This window comes from Lithobates pipiens, unplaced genomic scaffold, assembly GCF_037356315.1.
Source record: "Lithobates pipiens isolate NorthernLeopardFrog02 unplaced genomic scaffold, aLitPip1_a1.2 Scaffold_16, whole genome shotgun sequence".
In the NCBI taxonomy this organism is placed as follows: Eukaryota; Metazoa; Chordata; class Amphibia; order Anura; family Ranidae; genus Lithobates; species Lithobates pipiens.
In genome coordinates this window covers 300,068,840-300,091,057 of record NW_027507748.1, presented here as the reverse complement: position 1 = coordinate 300,091,057, position 22,218 = coordinate 300,068,840, and positions in this window count along the sequence as shown.

Below are 22,218 nucleotides of genomic sequence, written 5' to 3'. Positions count from 1 at the left end.
TCCAGGCATAAAGAACAGTTTTTATTATATAAAACTGCATGCAGGACACTGGGCAGACCACTAGGGACAACGGGGATGTGAAATATTTACATACAGCAATGTAATCTGTAAGATTACATTATACTGTATGTTTACGTTTGTTTCACTTTTTGAATTTGGCGCCGATCTCCGTGCCCGTGCGTCGCAACGCTCGCAGGGCACGGAGATCGGCGATGTAATGCATCGAGCGAGACACAGCTCGCTCGTACAGCGGGGAGACAACGCTGGATCCGAGGGAGAAGGTAAGTAATCCTCCTCCTGGATCCAGCGATGCAGTCCAGAGTCTGACTCGGGGATACCGCTCTTGGTATAAAAAATCCACCCCGAGTCAGACTCGGGAATACCGTCAGGGGGGTTAAACTTGTTAGATGTATCCGAGCCCATTCCAAGATGGGCTGAACTTCTTCCATCAAGGTGGCACTCCTGGTACCCCTTTGCTTCTGAACATAAGACAGTGCTACTTGGTTGTCCATTCGAATGAGCACATTCTTGTCCGTCAGAAATGGTGCGAATGCCCTTAAGGCATAAACGGCTTCCCTGAGCTCTAAAATGTTAGAGACCAAACCTGGAACCTGAATATGCCACTGGCCCTGGGCTGCCTGGTCTTGATAGTGGGCCCCCCAACCGCTCTGGCAGGCATCCGAAGTGACTACTTCCGGGTCTGGAGGGACTATCGGTTTGTATTTCTTGAGATTGCTCGGACGCGTCCACTACCATATCGATTGCTTCACCGATCTGGAGATGAAGATGGTCTGACGCATTGAGACTCCATCCCACTGCCTGAGGAATGAGTTCTGTAAGGTTCTCATGTGTCACTGTGCCCATCGCACCATGGGTATGGTTGCGGACATGGACCCTAGTACACTCAGACAGGCTCTGGCTGGTAAGTTATTCCTTGATAGCAGCTTCTGCATTTTCTGTATCAGAGGCTTGATCTTCTCTTGTGGGAGCTGTATCTTGTTTGTTTTGTTGTTCAGATCTGCCCCTAAAAATATCATATTTTGTGTGGGTCGCAGACAGCTCTTTTCCCAATTGATTATCCACCCACTTCTGGAGGGTTGTAAGGAGGATCTCTCGGTGATGAATCAACGTCTCTTGATCCCTTGCTAAAAGTAGGATGTCGTCCAGATAATGGTGGACGCGTAATCCCTTTTCTCTGAGGAAAGCCACCAACGGTAACAATACTTTTGTAAATGTCCTGGGTGCCGAAGAGATGCCGAATGGGAGGCACTGGAATTGGAAATGATGTTGGTTTATGGCTAACCGGAGAAACTTTTGAAAGGCTGGATGAATTGGTATATGGAGATAAGCGTCCGATAAATCTATTGAAATCATCCAATCGCCCAGATTTTTTGCTAGAAGTATGGATTGAAGGTTTTCCATTTTGAAAGCCTCCACTTTGATATCCTTGTTGAGCATCTTGAGGTCTAATACAGGACGCAAATCCCCTGTCTTTTAGCAGAAACAAGGAAGAGTAGAACCCTCTTCCCTTTTGGCATGATGGGACCTCTAGGATCGCTCCCTTTTGTTTCAATTCTGCTACGTACTTTACTAGCAGAATCCTTTGGGGTACTGAGGATGGTACTCTGGTTGCCTGGAAATGATTTGGTGGGAGTCTGTTTTTGAATCTCCACCTGTGTCCGAATCGGATTGTGGACAATGTCCATAAATCCTTTATATGGTCTGACCAGATCTTGGTGAAGTTCCTTCTGTTCCCCTGCCGGGGTGGCCTTACATTTCTGTATCCTTAGAAAAGAAGGTTTTGTGTTTTTCCAGTCCCTTCTAAATTCCCTACCAGGAGAGTAGGACCTGGACTCTCTATATTTGTCCGGAAGATTACGTCTGTGAACAGGTCCCTTCTGCGTCTTGGGTCTCCTGTCGGAGGGGATCAGGCCTGACTTCCCTCCTGTTACCTTGGATATGGCAGAGTCTAACTTGGCACCGAACAGATTTGCGCCATCATATGGAATTCTGCACCAATTTATTTTTGATGCTGTATCGGCCATCCACGGTTTGAGCCATAGCGCTCTTCTCGCTGTTACGGAGGCCAGCATAGCCCTGGCTGAAGATCTTATAATATCTACTGATGCCCCTGCTAGCTTGACTTCTTGCAGAGAGGAAATAATCTTTCCCATTTCAATGCCATCCTGTAGGTCTTTTTCTATTTTAGATGCCCATCCTGAGATGGCTGTGGCCACTGCTGCTGTGGTAATTGCTGGTCTACAGGCTCCCCCAGCCATGGAATATGCCTTCTTCAATTCTAGGTCCATCTTTCGGTCGAGCACATCCCGAAAGGAAACAGCATCCTCGATTGGTAGTGTGACGTGGCGGGTGAGGCGCATTAATGAGGAATCGACGATGGGAGCATTAATTAAAGGTTTCACTTTTGACTCTTTTAAAGGGTACATCTTGGCTAATCTGTTTGTAAGACTAGATCTTTTGTCAGACCTCTCCCACTCGTCTTTAATGAGATCCTCCAGCTCCTCTATAAATGGGAAGGATAACTGATCTCTTTTTAGGTTTGGAAAATATTTCCGTATTTTCTGAGGTTCCGCCGCATCATCTTGCCAGCCGAATGCTTCTTTAACGCCCTTTGCAAAGGGTTCCACCAGGGAAAAATCAAAGCCCACTGACATCTCCTGACCCTCATCTTCAGAGGAAGATTGTGATGCCTGAGTGAGATGGGGGTCTGCTGAAGACATACTGGGAGCAGCTCTATCTAATGCTGGTGTTGTTGTTTCCAGTATGGACTCCCGCACTGATTTTCTTATGAGGTCTGTAGCAATTTTTGCGTCTGCGACAGGCAAGTTATCTGGCAGTGCCGGAGCGCCGCATACCCAGCAAGCATTTGCTGCAGGTTGGGTGTGGCGGCTTTGACATTGTGAGGAAGGAGATCTCCTGCGACTTGATCGACTGTGGCGTGAGTAGCTATGTTGTGAGTGGCTGTGTCTTCAGTGCCATGAAGGAGATCTTGAGCGGCTCCTGCGGGACATCCTGCTAGACGTATGGCTAGACCTTCTCCCATGGCTGGAACTTGCGCCTCTTGATCTAGACGGGCTGCCAAAAAAATGCAGCATTTAACGTCTGGCACTCTTTTTTTCTCCCCTTCAATACTTACCTTGCCCGGTAAAGCCTCTTACCTAACTTGCTGATGGTGGTCTGCGTGGGCAGTGGACTCCATAGAAAAAAAGGGGTGAAGGACAGTCTGAGATATAGAGAGAAATAATGTGTATATATATATATATATATATATATATATATATATATATATATATATATATATATATATATATATATATATATATATATATATATACATATACACACACACATACACACATACACATACAATTCACTTATAAATATATATATTATTTATTAACAAAGTTTATCTGCAAGAAACAATATAATAACAATAATCATATATATAAGAGTCCCACAGGGACTTACCTGGAGACTGCAGAGTGATCTACATGCAGAGGCAGCAACCTTCCTTCAGTTTTGCAGATTGCACAGCAGAATCACAGAGAAAACACCACTGAAGGAGAAACAAATGGCGGCCATGACAGGGGACTACAAAAGACAGCAATCCCAAAGGTAGAGAAAAAAAGGGAATATAAACCACCACTTACTATAGGAATAAAAGATGGATATTATTTAAATAAGAGGAATCAATAGGCAAAAGAAGAAGGGGAGTCCACTGCAAAGCAAAAAAGCTTCTTTAATGCTTTGGTAATGCCAGAAATCCAGTAGCCCCTTGAGACCACCAGAGCGGGGGTTCCCTCCATAGAAGCTCCTTTAGAGACTGTACAGGAGGGACTTCCAAACAGGAGAGGCTTGAACCTGCTGGGGCGAATGCGGTAGAGGCTTATTCATCAGTAACAGGAAAACTCCGTCCGTCCAACCTGTCAGGTGAGGATAAAAAAGAGAATGCAGCAGGGTGTCATCCCCTTCAAATTTATAGTTAATCCAATCCTGTCAGGTTGTGGGGGCGGAGTCACAACCCAGTGTGTGCTGCCATGAAGGCATCAGGAAAGTATTTTATCTTATCTATTTTTAGTAGTTATCTACTACTTCTTTTGTGAAATAGTAGGGGTACTTACTCATTCAGGTGGGGGAAAGTAACTGTAGCCCCCTTTTTTTCAGATTCCAAAGAGTCCTTAGCCCACAGCCCGCATAAACAGTGGGCCAAAGTTGGGCATGATGAGGGTATGTATGCTTTAGGAGGCTGGGGCACACACTCTTCCACCCCTTTCCTGTCTTGCCAGCATGCATTCCTCACATAACGGACTGGTATAGATTTTGGGGGGAAAGCACACCTTTGATTAATAATTTTCTGCATTGGGTTCCACTTTAAAATCCATATCAGTCCCTCATCAAGAAAAAGGTTCTTATTTTTAGATGAAACCCCCACAACATTTTTTTTTTTCTGTGTTTTCTTTAACAGCTATACCAGACCATCATATATAATAAGGTTTTATGTAGATAGAAGGAATTCCCAGCTTCTTTGTTTGCAAACAGAAAAAATGCAACCAAGATTTGTTTAAAAAATATATTGTGTTAACATCTCTATTCATAAAGTAGAACTATAGGCAAAACATTTTGGACATAGTAAGGAAAGGTTATAACCCCTGTCATTTTTTTTTTTTTTGCTTTTTTTTGCCATCAATTTGGAAGATTTTATTTCAGTTTCTGTTCTATAGCCAAAACAATGATAGTGATAATAGTGATAAACAGGACACATAAGGAGGGCGAATCTCTCTCAGGCACATTCTACTCTGTCCAAAACTAAAAAACACTCTTGCATTTAGTTACACTCAAAGGCCAATTCTGACATTCATCTCCTACAGGTAAAAAAAACAATTGTTTTGCTAGAAAACTACTTAGAACCCTCAAACATTATGTATTATTTTTTAAAGTGGTTCTGCACCTAAAAAAAAAAAAAATATTAAAAGCCAGCAGCTACTAATATTGCAGCTGCTGACTTTTAATAAAATCACACTTACCTGTCCCAGGGTCCAGCGATGTCGGCGGCAGGTGACGAGCGATCGCTCGTCTCGCTGCTGCCCCCGCCGCCATCCTCTGTCAGGGAATCGGGAAGTGAAGCGTTGCGGCTTCACTGCCCAGTTCCCTACTGCGCATGCACGAGTCGTGCTGCGCGTCTCTTCTGGTCCCCGCTGTGTCCTGGGAACTGTGTGTTTCCAGGACAACGGGGGGGGGGGGAGCGGGGCGTCTGCGGGGGTCTGCGGAGGTCTGCCCGGAAGTGGGTGCAGAGACCTGGATTATCCACGTAACTGCACCCCCCTCCCCCCTGAAAGGTGCCGATTGTGGCACCGGAGGGGGGGAGGGATCAGATTAGCGGAACTTCCCCTTTAGGGTGAAGAACCGCTTTAAGCAGAGGTCTAGAGAATAAAATAATGGATGCTGCATATTTTTGTGTCATACATTATTTGAGCATGAGCTTTTCAAATAATTATTTTTTTTTTAAATACACTTTAATAAATTTTAATGCACAACAACACAATGTTATATCGAATTGTTTGGTAAAATATAAACGATTATGTTATGCCGAGTAAATAGATAACAAATATGTCATGTAAGAAAATGGTGTATATACTGCCCCCTAAAGTTTCACCACTCTGCGCCTTGTTTATGAATCTTCTGAGGCTTAGTCAATATTCAAATAAAGTAGCAGCTACTATTAAAATATCATTTAAGAAAGAAAATAAATATGAGATCATATACTAAAAATGACTCTAAAATATTGCAGCAGTGCTTATTTCTGTCCACAAATCACTGTGAACCCTCAAATAAATTAAATTAAATTAAATTAAAACAATATATATAGTCCCGTAAAGTCCCAGAAAAACAGGAAAGGTAAAAAAGTGTGGCTTAGTGAGAAAGTCCTTGCTGCCCTCTGTCTGAAGCTTCCACCAAATTCCACCACGTGAAGCGCCGAAACTCCCCCAATGGGGATACACTCACCAGACACAGATAAAATTCAGGCCTTTCAATCTAAGGATTTTTTCTTTATCCACTTTTTCCCTGCTTTTCTTGATTCTCTCCACCAGATGTCAGCAATGCGTGAGGTGTCTTCCCGAAATATACAAAAAGCAAAGAGACATCCACATAGTGTAATCCCGTTCAATTTATTAATTCAAACAAACCCTCCACACATTTAATTATGCGTACCATAAAACATTCCTTAAGAGCATAAAATTACAATGAAAGTGCACTATGCCTTAGAAACTCCAGCCGCCGGAAGAGTCCGAGTCATCCGCTGTATACACCGGTGGATGGCTTCCTGGATATCCAGCTGGCTGGAACACTTGTGCTGAGGTGCAGTCGTCACATCCGGTAGGCCACGACCCTAATGTTTTGTCATAAACTGACTTCTTTTGAGGTAGTGGCCTACCTACCGGAAGCCTGTCTAAAATATGCATCTCACGGCCGTGCGGCCAATCAGACACCCTGAATCTCGGATGTGCAGTGTCAGCGACTAATCGCCGACACTGCATATCTAATGACTGGCTATATTACATTTTATTTCCTTGAGCATTGTGACAGCCGAGATTTCTTATTCATTATTAATGGTCATGACTATAGCATGTTACCATTCTCAAGGATTAAAACCATAGTGATACAAACATCTTAAAACATACAAGACGTAATTATGCATAAACATATTTCAGAGCCCTAGCCACTATTATATGAGATGTACACGCAAAACTAAATAAATGCATCTTAAAAATACCATTTGGGACTATAACCTGAAAAAATACATTATATAATAATAATTCATTATATAAAAAATGTATTATATAAAAAATGTATTCTATAATAAAAACCTAGTGTATCAAAATTCATATTAAAGACTATACACCCATATATGTACATATTCAATCTATACACCTATATATCCATGCAGATTATCGCCGCACAGTCACTTAGCTATTCTGGCATTATTTAATAGTGTTATTTATTACCTGATGCTCACAGGAATAAACAAATGCCTACTAACAAGCGATCCACTATTCCTATTGCTTTCGCATCAGGTTCTGTATTTTATATATATATATAGTCCAACAGACTCTATATCTTATTAAAATTGAAAGGAATTGACCATATATCAGAATTCATATAAGAAATTCATAAAAAACCTCCCACATAAAACTTCTATACTAATGTAAACAGGACTCAAGTGTCACTAATAAAACAATTTATGTCTAGTTCGACATTCAGGCCTTTAGGGGTAAGAACGTCCACTAACTATATCCACTCGGTTCATAAAAAACCTCCCACATAAAACTCAAATATATGAAAAAATTCCATAAAAAATTCTCCATAGAAAATTCTCTATACAAAAACATTTTTTCTCTCCATATAAAAAATTTCTCTATATAAAAAAATTCCTCTATATAAAAAATTTCATGGATTAAAAAATTATGATTATTATTATTCATGGCCTATACCCTATTGTCGGCTTCTAAACTAGCTTATAATGGGCAAATAAATCTAACATAAGAGGCTTATGTATATATCCTTTTTATACTAATGTAAACAGGACTCAAGTGTCACTAATAAAACTATTTATGTCTAGTTCGACATTCAGGCCTTTAGGGGTAAGAACGTCCACTAAATATATCCACTCGGTTTCCCGTTTTGATAGTTCTCAAATCATATTCATGCCTCTCCAATGTGGTAGTAGTTGCTCTACCCCCCAAAATTCTAGGCCTGTCGCATCCATATCGTGTTTCAATTTAAAATGAAGTGAAACATTGTGATCCTTAAAGCCAATCTTTATGTTATAAATGTGTTCCGCAATTCTTATTCGCAGCTTTCTTTTGATCCGGCCTATATAGAGCAGCCCACAGGGACACCTTAGGGCATAATAATGTAAATGTAATAGTGCTCATGTGGTCTGTGCCCTAAGGTGTCCCTGTGGGCTGCTCTATATAGACCGGACGAAAAGAAAGCTGTGAACAAGAATTGAGGAACACATTTATAACATTTTATCTGTGTCTGGTGATTGTTCTGTGTCTGGTGAGTGTATCCCCATTGGGGGAGCTTCGGTGCTTCATGTGGTGGAATTTTGTGGAAGCTTCAGACAGAGGGCAGCAAGGACTTTCTCACTAAGCCTCACTTTTTTACCTCTCCTGTTTTTCTGGGACTTTACGGGACTATATATATTGTTTTAATTGAATTTAATTGAATTTATTTGAGAGTTCACAGTGATTTGTGGACAGAAATAAGCGCTGCTGCAAATTTTTAGTATATGATCTCTTATTTATTGTCTTTCTTAAACAAACATGTCATGTTTTAAAACTGTGTCAGCCCATTGAAAGGTGCCACTTTACGGTACCAAAAAATCTGCATAGGTAACAGTGATACCTCACTGGTGCGGATGCGATGTCTCTTTGCGTTGGTGTGTGGGAGCTGAGTGAACGTTTGCATTTGTGCGTGAGCACAGGGGCGCTTTACTTATTTTTTTATTTCATTTTTTTTACCCTTTTTGTACCCTTTTTGTAAAAAATTGTTATCAACTTTATTGCTTTTACAAGAGATGAGCATCATCCAATTGTAATAGCATGGGCTATGACACGTCCTCTTTATGGAGTCTATTAGACCCCAGATCTCCCCTCTGGCCTCCTTTGCAGCTGATCAGACACAGATTGGTCTGATAGGCTGGTGAAATCCTCATTGCTTCCTGTTTCTTACATCACACAGTAGGAGGAAAAAAATCCATTCCTCTCACTGTGTATCCAGTGCTGGACGCTGCCACCCGCATCCTTACCGGGCACCCTGATCTCACCCCCTTCCGATGCCTGTAAAAAAATTAAAGGGTAACTTCACTTTCTTGGAGAAAAAATAGCAAATATATTTTAAAAAATCATATACAATTGCTACACAAGACATATTTGTAATTGAATGTTTTTTTTTTTTTTTTTTTAAATCACCTTTCCTCTTCAATCTGTAAAGCTGTAATTTTCTATAAAATTCAACTCATTATAGCAACCTTGGGGCATTTGGTACACCATTGGTATAGAGTACACCTACATAAATGTTATTTCCTGGATGTGTTATTGGCTCACTAATATTCCCAGAAGTATGCACAAATATACAAGTCAGATTTTAGCCATCCTCTGCAACAAAAATGTCATCTTTGGTGACATACTACCAAAGGGTTAATCACTTCCAAAGGGATGCATATCCTGTGTTTTCCTTTTTAGAGTATTGCAAGTGTATCAACTGATTAAAAATGAAACATTTGTTCCCATTCAGATTCACTATATAGACAACAAACAACTTTTTATTCAGAGCCGAAACAATTAGAAATCTGCAACAAAGCTTGTGGCAGCTCCCTTGTGTCCTTCCTAGGGACATTATTATTATTAATAGGGCTTCCCTCAATTCTGTGGCTTGATCCATCCATCTTGAATCTTGCTTTCTCAGGACTACCAGACATTGGAGTGGAGGAAAAGGAGTGTGGATTCTTTGATGAGCTGCTCCTATGACTGGAGGTGCTGTCTGTGAGGCTGGTGGAGGAGAACAGGAGGCCGAGGAGGAAGAGGTGCCGATGCCACTTTGCCTGCCACCATGATGCTGCTGTGTGAAAAAGACAGTCTGCTTTTGAGGCTTCATTTCATCTTTCCTCTTTCTGGACATGGCCTGTAGGTGTTTGTGAACTGGGTCGCTGCTGTGGGGGTGATAAATTCAGCTATTGGTGGGCCGTTTTGTGTCTGGAGCAGAGGTCTCAAGCTGCCATCTTGGTCTGTGGCTGGCCACGCCCCTCTTTGCAACAAAACTTGGTAAAATCTTTGCAATGTACATAGCTCACCCAAAAGGGATTGTGCTTTTTTCAACAAAAGTGGAGTTACTCTTTAAGCAATATTAACATTACGTCTCCCTGCCAAACAGAATCTTTTGAAATAGTTTTTTTCTTCGGTAAATGGTCCTCAGGGCAATGCCTAGCCAACCATGCTATTGGTTTGACAATTCCTTGCCTACTAGCCTGGAAAATGGCCGTTACTGACTCCTAAGTTTCGGCTCCCATTGACTTTAATTGACTTTAAAAGGATTCAGATTCAGCACTGGAATTTCAGTAAAGTTTTGTAAACATGACTCAAACTCAGGTATGCTCAGAGCATTACTAAATTACACCACTGTACTGCACATTGTTCTTGCTGGAGAAAAAACGATACCTGATGCAGGGATCCTTTTTGAGAAAAAAACATTCCCCTCAGAGTGATCTATGTACATTGCAGGGATTTTAAATAACTTTGTTGCAGATTCCTATCTTTTGTTATTCTGAAGAAATCACATTTTTTTTCCCCTGTGCCCATGTGCTACAGCTGTGCCTCTGTGCTAGAGCAGAGGCGACTCTAGGCTTTGAGAGGCCTTAGGCAAAACTTAGATATGAGGCCCCACTCATGCCCATAATGGGAAAAATACTAATAATGAACTGGGGTATGGGTAAGGCAATCACTGGGAGTTCATGAGTGGGGCTAACAATTTAGGTGTGCTGTAACCTGTAGTGTTCAGATCTACAGCTCACGGAACATTGGCTTGATCAGCGAGCTGTGATATAAAAACATTTAAAAAAATAGCATTACAGGGGTTGTAAACCCTTGTTTTAAAAATAAATAAAATACCAAACATATACTTACCTCGGCTGTGCAGTTCATTTTGAACAGAGCGGCCCCGAAAATCTTCTTCTGGGGTCCCCCAACGGCGCTCGCGACTTCTCCCCGCATTGGGAAACCACCTAAGAGAAGCGCTGTCCCTGGGGGTTACCTTGTGGGCGTGCTCCCGTGTCCAGCATTTGCATCCATAGACACAGAATGCCGGATTCAGCCCCATCCCCACGTCATTGGATTTGATTGACAGCAGCGGGAGCAAATGGCTGCGCTGCTATCAATCTATCCAGTCAAGAGCCAAGAACCCCCGGCCAGAGGGGTAGAACGTGTCTCAGGTGAGTAAAATGGGGGGCTGCTGAGTGACAGAAGTTTTTTCACACTAATGCTTAGGATGCATTAAGGTGAACAAATATGAGGGTTTACAACCACTTTAAATAATAGAAACAAATCTTATAACTTACCTATTTTATGTGAAACTTGTGCTTTTTTTCTCCACAGATGCTCAGTTCTGGGTTTAACTTGAGATAAGCAGTGTACAGGGGACAGCAGGGCAGAGCACAGGAGGTCAGGAGACAATACGGGGGGGGGGGGAGCAGGGTACATTATGGGGCACAGAGCAGAACATTGGGCAAATCATGGGGCACACAGCAGAATAGGGGGAACACAGCAGAACATGGGGAACATCATGGGGCACATCATGTGGCACACAACAGAACATGGGGCACATCAATGGACACACACCCAAACATGGGGCACATCATGGGGCACACAGCAGAACATGGGGCACATACTGGGGCACACAGTAGAACATTGGGCAAATCATGGGGCACACAGCAGAACATGGAGCACATCATGGGGCACACAGCAGAACATGGGGCACATCATGGGGCACACAGCTGAACATTGGACACATCATGGGGCACACAGCAGAACATGGGGCACACAGAAGAACATTGGGCACATCATGGGGCACACAGCAGAACATGGGGCACACAGCAGAACATTGGGCACATCATGGGACAAACAGCAGAACATGGGGCACATACTGAGGCACACAATAGAACATTGGGCACATCATGGGGCACACAGCAGAACCTTGGGCCCATCATGGGGCACACAGCAGAACCTTGGGCCCATCATGGGGCACACAGCAGAACATTGGGCACATCATGGGGCACACAGCAGAACATGGGGCACACAGCAGAACATTGGGCACATCATGGGGCACATAGAAAAACATGAGGACAAACAGCAGAACATGGGGCACATACTGGGGAACACAGTAGAACATTGGGCACATCATGGGGCACACAGCAAAACATGGGGCACATCATGGGGCACACAGCAGAACATTGGGCACATCATGGGGCACACAGCAGAACCTTGGGCCCATCATGGGGCACACAGCAGAACCTTGGGCCCATCATGGGGCACACATTGGGCACATCATGGGGCACACAGCAGAACATGGGGCACACAGCAGAACATTGGGCACATCATGGGGCACATAGAAAAACATGAGGACAAACAGCAGAACATGGGGCACATACTGGGGAACACAGTAGAACATTGGGCACATCATGGGGCACACAGCAGAACATGGGGCACATCATGGGGCACACAGCAGAACATGGGGCACACAGCAGAACAATGGGCACATCATAGGGCACACAAAAGAACATGGGGCACACAGCAGAACATTGGGCACATCATGGGGCCCACAGCAGAATTTCAGGCACATTATGGGGCACACAGCAGAACATTGGGCACATCATGGGGCACACAGCAGAACATTGGGCACGTCATGGGGCACACAGCAGAACATGGGGCACATCATGGGGCACACAGCAGAACATGGGGCACATCATGGGGCACACAGCAGAACCTTGAGAACATCATGGGGCACAGAGCAGAACATGGGGCACATTATATGTCTCACAGCAGGGCATAGAACACACAGCAGGGCATGGGACACATCACAGGGCACACAGAAAAACATGAGCTACATCATGGGGCTCACAGCAGAACATGGGGCACTTTAAGGGGCTCACGACTAGGCATGGGGCAAGCAGCATAACATGGGGTACACGGCAAGGCTTATCACCAGGCAAACAGCAGGGCATGGAGCACACAGCGTGGTACAGGGCACACAGCGTGGTACAGAGCACACAGCAGGGTACAGGGCACAGCAGGGTATAGGGCACAGCAGGGTACAGGGTACATCAGGGCACATGGTACAGGACACAGTAGGGTGCATGGTACAGGACACAGCAGTGTACAGGGCACAGCAGGATACAGGGCACGCGGTATGGGGAACAACAGGGCACATCAGGACATGGGCACAGGGTATGGGGGAACAGCAGGGTATGTGGAACAGCAGGGCACAAGGTAGGGAGCACAGCAGGGTACATCGGGTTTGGGGACAGGGTATGGGTCACAGCAGTGTACGGGCACAGCAGGGTGCAGGGTATTAGTCACATCAGGGTATAGGTCACAGCAGGGCACATCAGGGTATGGGCAAAGGGTATAGGTCACAGCAGAACACATCAGGGTTCAGGCACATCAGGGTACTGGGTACAGCAGAGCACAAGGTATGGGGCACAGTAGGGCACAGGGTATGGGGCACATCAGGACAAGGGCACAGGGTATGGGGCACATCAGGGCATGGGCACAGGGTACGGGGCATAGTAGGGCACAAAGTACGGGGCACAGCAGGGCACATCAGTGTATGGGCACAGCAGGGTGCAGGGTATTGGTCACATCAGGGTAGGGGTCACAGCAGTGCACATCAGGGTACGGGCAAAGGGTATGTGGAACAGCAGAACACATCAGGGTTCAGGCACATCAGGGTACTGGGCACAGGGTACGGGGCACAGCAGAGCATGGGCACAGGGTACGGGGCATAGTAGGGCACAAAGTACGGGGCACAGCAGGGCACATCAGTGTATGGGCACAGCAGGGTGCAGGGTACTGGTCACATCAGGGTAGGGGTCACAGCAGTGCACATCAGGGTATGGGCAAAGGGTATGTGGAACAGCAGAACACATCAGGGTACAGGCACATCAGGGTACTGGGCACAGGGTACGGGGCACAGTAGAGCACATCAGTGTATGGGCACAGCAGGGTGCAGGGTATTGGTCACATCAGGGTAGGGGTCACAGTAGGGCACATCAGGGTATTGGCAAAGGGTATGTGGAACAGCAGAGCACATCAAGGTACTGGACACAGGTTACAGGGCACATCAGGGTACTGGGCACAGGGCACATCAGGGTACTGGGCACAGGGCACATCAGGGTACTGGGCACAGGGCACATCAGGGTACTGGGCACAGGGTATGGGGCACATCAGGGTATTGGGCACAGGGTATGGGGCACATCAGGGTACTTGGCGAAGGGTACAGGTCACATCAGAGTCCTGGGCACAGCAGGGTACACTTTCCTTTCAGTTTCCTTTAAATGCAGAGTAGCACGGGAAGCGGCTGTAATAAGTCCTTACTGTCTTCTCTCATATCACGCTGCTCCCCGACGGCCCCTCTTCTCCCCTCCTCTCGTCAATCCCCTCCTCTTGTCCATCCCAGGTGTACTGTCCTCTCTCATGTCACACTGATCCTCGGCTGCCCCTCCCCTCCTCTCGTTGTATGCTTGTGACATCACCTGGGCAGGATGAGAGGAGGGGAAAGGAGGGGCTGCCGGGGAGAAGCATGACATGAGAGAGGACAGTACACCTGGGATGGATGAGAGGAGGGTATGAACAAGAGGAGAGGAGGCAAATTAGGCAGCTGTGAGGGTGGGGCCTTAGGCGACCACCTAATTTGCCTAATTATAGAGCCGACACTAGTGCTAAGTAAGCCTAATGGGAGTGGTTTCATAATCATCAATCAGGTGTATACCTGCAGGCCTTTAATAAGAAAAATTGCAGGGTCAGCATCCCTTTAGCTGTGATTTCCTTTTGAAAGTATCTCACCAAAAATTAAATTTTTGTTGCAGGGGGATGCCTGAAATCTGATTTGTATCTTAGTACAGTTCTGGGAAAATTGGTGAGCCAATCACACAAGCATGACATTATGTTTCTGGGGGGCGTTCTTTATACATTTTATGTACAGAACCCCTCCAGGTAACCATATTGCATTGCATTTCACAGAAATTTATAGAGCTGCAGATTGAAAAGGAAAAATGTTTTTCATTAACATTCAATTACAACATGACTTGTGTCACAATTGTATACACTATATTATTTTTTCTTTATTTGCTATTTTTCCCCACAAAACTGGAGTTGCCCTTTAAGGTAGAATATTCTTAGTACATTTTATGTTGTTTTGCAGCTAAACTGTAGTCAGCCTGAGATTTCTTTACCTTTTTTATGCCCTGTAGCTTTTTACTAACCTCAATGAATATATTATTTCTGCCTGCAGCTGTTGCATTGTTTCCAGTGTGTTGTGGGAGAGTTACCAATGTACGAGTTATGAAAATGTGTCCATCTTAGCCAATCACTCAGAGTTTTGGTGGAGTGGTGAAGACTGACGGAAGGTGATAAATATTTGGTGAAAAACTCCAGTGGGTTTTTTCTCTCCTGGGTCTTGCCCCAGCTGGGGGTCTTTACTAAAGGGTCATTGGGATTTCAGCTTCTCTACGTGGGGGTATATCCAGAGGGAGATAAGCTGGAAGATAGTTTGCCTGGATAGACCATTTCAAAGAAATCTTCAATGCTACAGAGTGACTAGAGAAGAGCTGAAATAAAGCTGCTAGGCTTGACATTGCAAGAAATTCTCACTATTATACTCAGCGCAGCTCTTTTTTTGACAAAAATGAATTCCCACTGCTCATCAATTAAGGTAAGTGTGGCTGTTTAAGGGGTCAAGGGCCTAGAATTAATTTATAGAAAAAGAGAGATCCATTATCCATAAACAAAAGACTGTGACTGCTCTTAATGAGTCATAGATTTCAATAGTAATTGCTATCACAGGGTCGTTCCAATCGACTTGGCTGCTCATAAAGGGCCAAAAACATTTAATGTTATCAAGAAACCTGTGAAACTTGCCGATATTTCATTGTTGAGTATCCTGTACCCCATACCCTCTCTCTAAATAAAATAAATTTACATTAATACATTAAATTTGTTAATTATTATTATTAATTAAATTAATACAACAGTAAAACTACTAAAGTGACTGGCACCCGTTTTCTTTTACCCTACTGTAAGATTCCACACTGAGCGTGAAAAACTAGCCTGCCACATCAGTAGTCATTCTGAACTACCCAGAGAGAAGGGGCGCTACACTGAAGACCAGCAGTGCAAGGACCTCCATGCCTCTATGTCATCTGTTCTGTGGATCTGTGTTTTTTTTTCTCCTGCTGCTTTTGGAATATTTCTCAGCAGTTACCATCACTAGTATTATAGGGTGGCATTCCAGAAATTAGGAAGCAAAATGCTGCTTCTGCTAAGATGGATGCCTCAACAGTGCAGTAGTAGAGAAAAGATTAGCTTCAGGGATCTTGGGGCAATACTGGTGATATGTATTCTTCCGCTAGAAAAGAGGGTTGTCCAGGTATACCATGTGCAGCATAAATATTTTTAATTTTGGGCAATACACTCTTTCATAAATGATCTTTTTCAGTTAATCTCTTCTGGCAGGAATGATCAATATTTAGTTGACAACCCAATAAGATTTAGTTGACAGCCCAGTAAGATTTGATTATAAGTTATCGATTGCATCTGTCTCCACCATGCAAAATCATAATCTGGTTCATCCAAATCTGATTGAATTCATGACCAAATCCTAGTGCTGACACTTTATGCAAAATTGGCCACCCGGGCGGATAGACTCAGTTTAATTGAATTTGTTTGAAAATGTATCTAAATTGATCAGCTAAGAAGTGATGGCTTTTCGATTGTTTGGCAATTTGATCATTTTGACTGGACCGCGCATCAATTGGATAATACAATCAAAGTATATATGGCTACCATTAGAAAACTTTTAGATACATTTCCTGGAGAAATGTTGGGTACAGTACCTAGTTGAGATCTAAAATACAAAAACACACAATTATTTTGTCTAATTCAAAAACAGGAACCAAAACCACGGAATAAACTAAACATAATTTTAAAAATGTTTACCGGAATACTTTCATTTGAATTTAGTCAACAGTAATAGATGGAAAATATGTTTAAGAACAGCTTTATAGAGCAATTATTGTTCTTAAATTCATTTACTTAGTCTTTTAAGCAAACATCTGTCTGCTGTTTTTTTCTTGAAGTAAAGATGAATTTTCTTAGATTGTTGCTACAAATTCTCAAGGTGCCTGTCAATCAAATGTTAATTTAATCTTTTCTTTTTATGGTTCGTGGTAGAACTAATAAAAATATGACAACTTTTAAAGGGATCCATTGACATTAAATGAGAAAAGATATGAACAATTATTTGTTTGTTGGCATTGGAGCAAATACCAAAAAAACTGGTGCCACCTCAGCTGATCAGCCCTCGTATTCCGATTTGTCAGGTTTCTGATACACTGATCTGCTTCTTTCTCCTTTTTATTTTTGGTGTTTTTTGACAGATCTTATTTTGCCTTAAATAAATATTTATGTGGTCTATGACAAAGGTACGAGTTTAGAACATAGGGCAGGCATGCTGTTATCCCCAGCTTAAAGACAGCAAGTGTTCAGACTCACATTCCTAATAGAGGATATAAAACCTTCAAAGCAAGTGCCTGCAAAGAATTGGGCTCCTCTTCCAAAGCACCAGTTTACTGCTGATGGAAATTTTACTTTTCAGTACCCCCAGTGCACCAGTAGAAGGTAGTGTAGGAACATCTATCTGCAGATTAAATGCTTCAGGAAGAAAACTTTCCTTGGTGAAGTGGTAACCTTTTGGCCCCCTTTCTGCTTAACATTGTGCTGTAGTAATTGAAAGAACATGCTCAGTTTCACTTCACTAAATTTAATTCATTAACCACTATGCCATGGAGCTTACAGTTTGATAACACTTTATTCTTATGGAAAATGTTGGTACTAGTAATTGCAAACTAACGCTCTATTTCCCACACTATTATAGTTAATAGTTTCATTCATTTAGAAGAACCTTTGAAATTACACTAAAAACAATGTCATGTCATTCAATTATTATATTCATTCTTTGATGACAACAGATATTTATCCTACTTCTACTACAGTGAGATCTACTTGCCCAAAATGCATGCATATGCAAGATACTGAAGCAAATGCCAGGAGGCTATAGACTCCAGATACCTATGTGTATGCTGTGCACTTCAAGATGTCTACCTTTGTTTAATCAAAAGCAAATAAAGAATCTCTACAAAACCAGAGAATAATTCCCAGCTCAGCTCGCCAACCAGTCTGCCTCCAACCAAATTAACCTGTCTAACAGTTTGCATTAAAAACAGGGCTAATACATGCGTAAGCAGCAGAGCCACTCCATGTCGCCCCCCCCCCCCCCCCCGATATTTGCAGTCCTAACTCTTGTAAATTTGTGAGAGTCTCCACAGTGGAAGCACATACATTCTACGGATAGATGGAGGGTAGGTGAGCCGGAGGTAGACCAACCTTTCTAAAAGGCACAGGGGCACACTGGACACCCAACACATAGCACAATGGCAAGAAAGGTGTCCAGTATGTCCCCTCACCAGTATAACATCAGTAACAAACAATTGGCTACTGCCCCATCTATAACTGGCTTTCACAGCAAGGAGCACATGGAAGTAGTGGTTAGCACTCTCACCTAGTAGTAAGAAGGGTCGCTGGTTCAAATCCCAACCACGACCATTCCTCTCACTGTGTATCCAGTGCTGGACGCTGCCACCCGCATCCTTACCGGGCACCCTGATCTCACCCCCTTCCGATGCCTGTAAAAAAATTAAAGGGTAACTTCACTTTCTTGGAGAAAAAATAGCAAATATATTTTAAAAAATCATATACAATTGCTACACAAGACATATTTGTAATTGAATGTTTTTTTTTTTTTTTTTTTAAATCACCTTTCCTCTTCAATCTGTAAAGCTGTAATTTTCTATAAAATTCAACTCATTATAGCAACCTTGGGGCATTTGGTACACCATTGGTATAGAGTACACCTACATAAATGTTATTTCCTGGATGTGTTATTGGCTCACTAATATTCCCAGAAGTATGCACAAATATACAAGTCAGATTTTAGCCATCCTCTGCAACAAAAATGTCATCTTTGGTGACATACTACCAAAGGGTTAATCACTTCCAAAGGGATGCATATCCTGTGTTTTCCTTTTTAGAGTATTGCAAGTGTATCAACTGATTAAAAATGAAACATTTGTTCCCATTCAGATTCACTATATAGACAACAAACAACTTTTTATTCAGAGCCGAAACAATTAGAAATCTGCAACAAAGCTTGTGGCAGCTCCCTTGTGTCCTTCCTAGGGACATTATTATTATTAATAGGGCTTCCCTCAATTCTGTGGCTTGATCCATCCATCTTGAATCTTGCTTTCTCAGGACTACCAGACATTGGAGTGGAGGAAAAGGAGTGTGGATTCTTTGATGAGCTGCTCCTATGACTGGAGGTGCTGTCTGTGAGGCTGGTGGAGGAGAACAGGAGGCCGAGGAGGAAGAGGTGCCGATGCCACTTTGCCTGCCACCATGATGCTGCTGTGTGAAAAAGACAGTCTGCTTTTGAGGCTTCATTTCATCTTTCCTCTTTCTGGACATGGCCTGTAGGTGTTTGTGAACTGGGTCGCTGCTGTGGGGGTGATAAATTCAGCTATTGGTGGGCCGTTTTGTGTCTGGAGCAGAGGTCTCAAGCTGCCATCTTGGTCTGTGGCTGGCCACGCCCCTCTTTGCAACAAAACTTGGTAAAATCTTTGCAATGTACATAGCTCACCCAAAAGGGATTGTGCTTTTTTCAACAAAAGTGGAGTTACTCTTTAAGCAATATTAACATTACGTCTCCCTGCCAAACAGAATCTTTTGAAATAGTTTTTTTCTTCGGTAAATGGTCCTCAGGGCAATGCCTAGCCAACCATGCTATTGGTTTGACAATTCCTTGCCTACTAGCCTGGAAAATGGCCGTTACTGACTCCTAAGTTTCGGCTCCCATTGACTTTAATTGACTTTAAAAGGATTCAGATTCAGCACTGGAATTTCAGTAAAGTTTTGTAAACATGACTCAAACTCAGGTATGCTCAGAGCATTACTAAATTACACCACTGTACTGCACATTGTTCTTGCTGGAGAAAAAACTATACCTGATGCAGGGATCCTTTTTGAGAAAAAAACATTCCCCTCAGAGTGATCTATGTACATTGCAGGGATTTTAAATAACTTTGTTGCAGATTCCTATCTTTTGTTATTCTGAAGAAATCACATTTTTTTTCCCCTGTGCCCATGTGCTACAGCTGTGCCTCTGTGCTAGAGCAGAGGCGACTCTAGGCTTTGAGAGGCCTTAGGCAAAACTTAGATATGAGGCCCCACTCATGCCCATAATGGTAAAAATACTAATAATGAACTGGGGTATGGGTAAGGCAATCACTGGGAGTTCATGAGTGGGGCTAACAATTTAGGTGTGCTGTAACCTGTAGTGTTCAGATCTACAGCTCACGGAACATTGGCTTGATCAGCGAGCTGTGATATAAAAACATTTAAAAAAATAGCATTACAGGGGTTGTAAACCCTTGTTTTAAAAATAAATAAAATACCAAACATATACTTACCTCGGCTGTGCAGTTCATTTTGAACAGAGCGGCCCCGAAAATCTTCTTCTGGGGTCCCCCAACGGCGCTCGCGACTTCTCCCCACATTGGGAAACCACCTAAGAGAAGCGCTGTCCCTGGGGGTTACCTTGTGAGCGTGCTCCCGTGTCCAGCATTTGCATCCATAGACACAGAATGCCGGATTCAGCCCCATCCCCACGTCATTGGATTTGATTGACAGCAGCGGGAGCAAATGGCTGCGCTGCTATCAATCTATCCAGTCAAGAGCCAAGAACCCCCGGCCAGAGGGGTAGAACGTGTCTCAGGTGAGTAAAATGGGGGGCTGCTGAGTGACAGAAGTTTTTTCACACTAATGCTTAGGATGCATTAAGGTGAACAAATATGAGGGTTTACAACCACTTTAAATAATAGAAACAAATCTTATAACTTACCTATTTTATGTGAAACTTGTGCTTTTTTTCTCCACAGATGCTCAGTTCTGGGTTTAACTTGAGATAAGCAGTGTACAGGGGACAGCAGGGCAGAGCACAGGAGGTCAGGAGACAATACGGGGGGGGGGGGGAGCAGGGTACATTATGGGGCACAGAGCAGAACATTGGGCAAATCATGGGGCACACAGCAGAATAGGGGGAACACAGCAGAACATGGGGAACATCATGGGGCACATCATGTGGCACACAACAGAACATGGGGCACATCAATGGACACACACCCAAACATGGGGCACATCATGGGGCACACAGCAGAACATGGGGCACATACTGGGGCACACAGTAGAACATTGGGCAAATCATGGGGCACACAGCAGAACATGGAGCACATCATGGGGCACACAGCAGAACATGGGGCACATCATGGGGCACACAGCTGAACATTGGACACATCATGGGGCACACAGCAGAACATGGGGCACACAGAAGAACATTGGGCACATCATGGGGCACACAGCAGAACATGGGGCACACAGCAGAACATTGGGCACATCATGGGACAAACAGCAGAACATGGGGCACATACTGAGGCACACAATAGAACATTGGGCACATCATGGGGCACACAGCAGAACCTTGGGCCCATCATGGGGCACACAGCAGAACCTTGGGCCCATCATGGGGCACACAGCAGAACATTGGGCACATCATGGGGCACACAGCAGAACATGGGGCACACAGCAGAACATTGGGCACATCATGGGGCACATAGAAAAACATGAGGACAAACAGCAGAACATGGGGCACATACTGGGGAACACAGTAGAACATTGGGCACATCATGGGGCACACAGCAAAACATGGGGCACATCATGGGGCACACAGCAGAACATTGGGCACATCATGGGGCACACAGCAGAACCTTGGGCCCATCATGGGGCACACAGCAGAACCTTGGGCCCATCATGGGGCACACATTGGGCACATCATGGGGCACACAGCAGAACATGGGGCACACAGCAGAACATTGGGCACATCATGGGGCACATAGAAAAACATGAGGACAAACAGCAGAACATGGGGCACATACTGGGGAACACAGTAGAACATTGGGCACATCATGGGGCACACAGCAGAACATGGGGCACATCATGGGGCACACAGCAGAACATGGGGCACACAGCAGAACAATGGGCACATCATAGGGCACACAAAAGAACATGGGGCACACAGCAGAACATTGGGCACATCATGGGGCCCACAGCAGAATTTCAGGCACATTATGGGGCACACAGCAGAACATTGGGCACATCATGGGGCACACAGCAGAACATTGGGCACGTCATGGGGCACACAGCAGAACATGGGGCACATCATGTGGCACACAGCAGAACATGGGGCACATCATGG